The sequence below is a fragment of the Enhydra lutris genome, unplaced genomic scaffold (assembly GCF_002288905.1).
Source record: "Enhydra lutris kenyoni isolate GAN:26980312 unplaced genomic scaffold, ASM228890v2 scaffoldscaffold112, whole genome shotgun sequence".
Lineage (NCBI taxonomy): Eukaryota > Metazoa > Chordata > Mammalia > Carnivora > Mustelidae > Enhydra > Enhydra lutris.
Genome location: NW_019154196.1, coordinates 2,036,835 through 2,042,834, shown reverse-complemented (window position 1 = coordinate 2,042,834; position 6,000 = coordinate 2,036,835).

Here is a 6,000-nt window from a genome sequence, read left to right as displayed (position 1 = left end):
AGGCGCGAGGGGCAGAGACAGACCCGGAACCCCTGCACCTTCTGAGGCGAGAGGGGCAGAGACAGACCCGGGCCCCCCTGCCGCTTCTGAGGCGCAAGGGGCAGAGACAGACCCGGAGCCCCTGCCCCTTCTGAGGCGCGAGGGGCAGAGACAGACCCGGGGCCCCTGGACCGACCTTGGTGGAGGTCGCTGGGGGCGCGCGCCCCCTGCGGCGGTGTTCAGAGGCACCTGCGGAAACGGAGACTGTTCTGGAGGGTTCAGAGAGGAGCGGACTGTGGTCTCTCTGCTCTGGGACAGGGTTTGGGGGCTGGCCATGTTTGCTTTGCCCCTCGGGAGAGGCGGGAAGACGCCCTGAGAGCCACCGGAGATCAAAAGCGCCAAAACTCCAAACGCGGGTTTCGAAGGAGCCGATCTGCCCACCTCAGCAGGGCGGCCTGAGCAGCGGTGAGGCAGGCCCCTGCCCCCCGAAGACGGGCTGGAAGAACCAGAGGGGGCAACCCTAGGGTCCCCCATGTTATGCCCCAATAATGGGTCCGTGATTAAAGGAGCGAGACTGATACAAAGCGAAGGTCAAGCAAAGCTTTATTTTGCGCCAAGCATCAAGAATCTAACCGAACGTTTGGGTCGCACCTCTTACAAGAGAGGGCGACCCTTCTCTGTTTCACAGTCTAGCTTTTAAGGGCAAAAACCAGGCGGTGGGGCCTGGCCACGCACAGGTGACCAATGAGATTACAATTTACCCTAGTAGATTTTTGACCCAGCCTATTACACCTTGATTAGGATTGGCGCCAAAAGGATTCCAAAGGGGGGGGGGGGCTACTCCTTGGTAGCTAGGGAGACAGTATGCAACCCCCTACTGATCAGATGTCTCCACCTGGCCTGACCCATCCTTCTGTCTGGGCTTTTGTTACCTGAAGCTGGTTTCCGGGACTTGTCTCCAAGTAAATCCCCTGGGGGAAGGGGAGCAGGGACAGTTTCTAAATAGGTCCTTACACCCCACACCAGGGGGAAATACTGTATTGAACTCCAGGAGTTGCCTCACTTGTGTCTTTTTCAGATACAGTTCTCTTTTTAGTCTTTCTCTTATGCTTCTTCTCTCTCTCTCTTTTTTTTAACCTTTTTCTCATTTCAACTAGATGTTCAATATATCAACTTATATTTCATAGTAGCTTTTTAACTTGGACTTTTGCACACCTACTTTTTTTTTTTTTTTTGCAAATATATACTATAGCGTAGTCCTTCTTTACCCATTCAATATTACCTTTGCATATACACCAGTTTTACTTTCCCAGTATTTCTGGGAAGTAGTATCCTCTAACAAACACAACAAAATACCCCCAGGAAGAACCGAAACACCCTACACTTTGCCCACACTGAGAGATTATAGCCCCCTTCCCCTCACCCCCCCCTTTTTTTTATTTTAAAATTTAAAATTTTTTTTTAAACTTTTTATTATGTTAGTCACCATACAGGACATCATTAGTTTTTGCTGTAGTCTTTCATGATTTATTGTTTCTGTATAACACCCAGTGCTCCTTGCAGTCCGTGCCCTCCTTAATACCCATCACTGGGCTCTCCCATCCCCTCACCCCCATCCCCTCTAAAACCCTCAGTTTGTTTCTCAGAGCCCAAAGTCTCTCATGGTTCATCTACCCTTCTGATTCTCCCCCTTCATTTTTCCCTTCCTTCTCCTAATGCCCTCCATGCTGTTCCTTATATTCCAAAAATAAGTGAAATGCATGATAGTTGACTTTCTGTGCTTGACTTACTTCACTTAGCATAATCGCCTCCAGTTCCATCTATGTCAATGCAAAAGTTGGGTATTCATCCTTTTTGATGGCTGAGTAATACTCCATGTTATATATGGACCACATCTTCTTTATTCATTCATCTGTTGAAGGGCCTCTCAGCTCCTTCCACAGTTTGCCTATTGTGGACATTGCTGCTATTAACATTGGGGAGCATATGGCCCTTTTCACTACATCTGTATCTTTGGGGTAAATACCCAGTATTGCAACTGCTGGGTCATGGGGTAGCTCTATTTTTAATTTCTTAAGGAATCTCCACACTGTTTTCCAAAGTGGCTGCACCAGCTTGCATTCCCACCAACAGTGTAAAAGGGTTCCCCTTTCTCCACATCCTCTCCAACACTTGTGTCTTGCCTTGTCAATATTTGCCATTCTAACTGGTGTAAGGTAGTATCTCAGTGTGGTTTTGATTTTAATTTCCCTGATGACTGATGATGTAGATCAGTTTTTCATGTCTGCTAGCCATTTGTACATCTTCTTCGGAGAAGTGTCTATTCATGTCTTCTGCCCAGTTTTTGACTTGATTATTTTTTGGGTGTTGAGTTTGAGAAGTTCTTTATAGATCTTGACTATCAGCCCTTTATCTGTAGTGTCATTTGCAAATATCTTCTCTCATTCCATGGGTTGCCTCTTTGTTTTGTTGACTGTTTCCTTTGCTGTGCAGAAGATTTTTATCTTGATGAAGTCCCAAAAGTTCATTTTCACTTTTGTTTCCCTTCCCTTTGGAGACTGGTCTTGAAAGAATTTGCTGTGGCCCATGTTACTGCCTATGTTCTCCTCTAGGACTTTGGTGGATTCCTATCCTATACTATCACACTGAGGTCTTTCATCCATTTTGAGTTTATCTTTGTGTATGATGTAAGCGAACGGTTGAGTTTCATTCTTCTGTATATAACTGTCCAATTTTCCCAGCGCTATTTATTGAAGAGACTGTCTTTTTTCCATTGGATATTTTTTTCCTGCTTTGTCAAAGATTATTTGACCATAAAGTTGAGGGCCCATATGTGGGCTTTCAGTTCTGTTCCATTGATTTGTGTGTCTGTTTTTGTGCTGATACCATGCTGTCTTGGTGATCACAGCTTTTAATGTAGCTCAATCAGGCAACATGATACCCCCAGCTTTGTTTTTCTTTTCCAACATTTCCTTTGGCAATTCAGGGTCTTTCCTGGTTCCATACAAATTTTAGGATTGTTTGTTCCAGCACTTTGAAAAATGCCCATGGAAATTGGATCGGGATGACATGAAACTATAGACTGCTCTGGGCAGTATAGACATTTTAACAATATTTATTTTTCTGATCCATGAGCATGGAATGTTTTTCCATCTTTTGGGGGCTTACATTTCCTTCATAAGTGTTCTGTAGTTTCTAGACTATAGATCCTTCACCTGTTGTGTGGGTTTATTCCAAGATATCGTCTGGTTTTGGTGCTATTGTAAATGGAATTGATTCCCTAATTTCTCTTTCTATAGTTACATTGTTAGTGTATAGGAAAGCAGCTGATTTCTGTGCATTGATTTTGTATCCTGCCACATTACTGAATTGTTGTGTGAGCTCCAGTAGTTTGGGGGTGGAGTCTTTTGGGTTTTCCACATAAAGCATCATGTCATCTGCGAAGAGAGTGAGTTTGACTTCCTCTTTGCCAATTTGAATACCTTTTATTTCTTTTTGTTGTCTGATGTTGCTAGTACTTCTGTACTACGTTGACCAATAATGGCGAGAGTAGGCATCCTTGTCATGTTCCTGATCTTAAGGAAATGCTCTCAACTTTTCCCCATTGAGGATGACATTCGTTGTGGGCTTTTCATAGATGGTTTTTATGAAATTGAGGACTGTTCCCTCTATCCCTATATTCTGAAGAGTTTTAATCAGGAAAGGATGCTATATTTCATTGAATGCTTTTTCTGCATCAATTGAGAGAACCATGTGGTTCTTCTCTCCCCTCTTTTAATGTGTTCTATCACACTGATTGAATTGAGAATGTTGAACCACCCTTGTATCCAAGGGTAAAATCCCATCTGGTCATGATGAAAATCCTTTTAATGTCCTGTTGGATCCTATTAACTAGGATCTTGTTGAAAATTTTGACATTCATATTCATCAGGGATATTGGTTTGAAATTCTTTTTGATGGGGTCTTTGCCTGGTTTGGGGATCTGGGTAATGCTGGCCTCAGAATGAGTCTGGAAGTTTTCCTTCTGTTTCTATTTTTTTTAAAACATCTTCAGGAGGATAGGTATTATTTCTTCTTTGAATGTTTGGTAGAATTCCCCAGGAATCCATCAGGTCCTGGGCTCTTGTTTTTGGGAGATTTTGATTGACTGCTTCAATTTTGTTACTGGTTATTGGTCTATTCAGGTTGACAGTTTCTTCCTGTTTCAGTCTTGGTAGTTTATAAGTTTCTAGGAAGGCATCCATTTCTTCCAGGTTGCTTAATTTATTGGCATATAGTTGTTTGGTAATAATTTCTGATAATTGTGTCTATTTTCTTGGTGTTAGTAATGATCTCTCCACTTTTATTCATAATTTTATTAATTTGGGTCCTTCCTCTTTTCTTTTGGGTAAGTCTGGCGAGTGGTTTATTAATCTTTTCTTTCAAAGAACCAGCTTCTAATCTCATTGACCTGCTCTACTGTATCTCTGGTTTCTAACTCATTGATCTCTACTCTGATCTTATTTCTCTTCCTGTACATGGCTTAGGCTTCATTTGTTGGTTTTGTTTGTTTTTTTTTTTCCCCAGTTCTTTAAGGTGTGAAGTTAGTGAATTCGTGATTTTTCTATATTTTTGACTGAGGCTTGGATGGCTGTTTATTTCCCCCTTAGGACTGCCTTTGCAGTATCCCATAGGTTTTCAACCAGTGTGTTTTCATTCTCACTGGTTTCCATGAGTTCTTCCTTTACCACCCCCTTTTTAAAATTTTTTAATTTTTTTTTTTCAGTGGCAGCTTCTGACACTACAGATTTTCGTCGGATTCATCTTGCCTGAGTCGTAGTTGATATTTTGGACTCTCTACATTCCCTCAACCATCCCTCAAGAGAAGACTAGGAGGAGGAACTCCCAACGAAGGAAAGAACCAGAGGCAATGGCCTCTGCCACAGACTTAATAAATACGGATCTAAGGAAGATGTCAGAAAAAGACTTCAGAGTAATGTTTATAAAGTCGCTATTTTGTCTTGAGAAAATTGTTAGCAACGGTTTAGAATCTATAATGGCAGAATGTAGAGCTCTTGTTGCTGACATTAAAAATGCTATGAAGGAGATGCCATCTCAACTGGATGCTCTGAATGCCAGGGTAAATAAGAAAGAAGAACGAATTACTGATCTAAAAGATCGCTGTTAGAAAGGAAGGAAGTCAAGAATGATAGAGATAAATAACTACAAGCTCACGAGATCAGAAGTAGAGAGACCAGTGACACCATGAAACATTCCAAAGTCAGAATTACTGGGATCCCTAAGGGGGGGGGGGGGGGGAGAGAGAGAGAGGACAAGGATGTATACTTGAGCAAACCATAGCTGAAAACTTACCTAATCTGGGGAAGAAAAGAAGGATCCGTGTCTGAGAGACAGAGAGGACCCCTCCCACGATCAATAAAAATAGACCAACGCGCCGCTATATAATAGTAAAACTTGCTAATCTTAGAGCCAAGGTAGCTAGGGGGAAGAGATATCTTACCTGGGGAAGGAGGAACATCAGAATAACAGACCTGTCCACAGAGACCTGGCAAGACATAATCAGGGTACTAAATGAGATGAACATGCAACCAAGAATACTTCATCGAGCAAGGCTGTCATTCAGAACGGATGGAGAGACAAAGAGCTTCCAGGACAGGCAGAAAGTGAAAGGATATGTGACCACCAAGGCAGCCGGAGCAGGGGGATGCTCTCTATAAAAGAAAAAAGACCCCGAGAGTAATATAGACCAGAAAGTAACAGGTATCTCTAACCTACAGAAACAGGGACTTCAGTGCCATATGATGGTACTAAATTCATATCTTTCAATAGTTACTCTCAACATAAACAGCCTGAAAAATGAAATGGCACAGGGTTTCAGATTTGATAAAAAGGTGGGACTCATCTATATGCTGCCTACAAGAGACTCGTTCTGAACCTAAAGACACCTCCAGATTGAAAGTAAGGGGATGGAGAACCATTTATCATGCAAATGGACCTCAAAAGAAAGCTGGGTAGCAACTC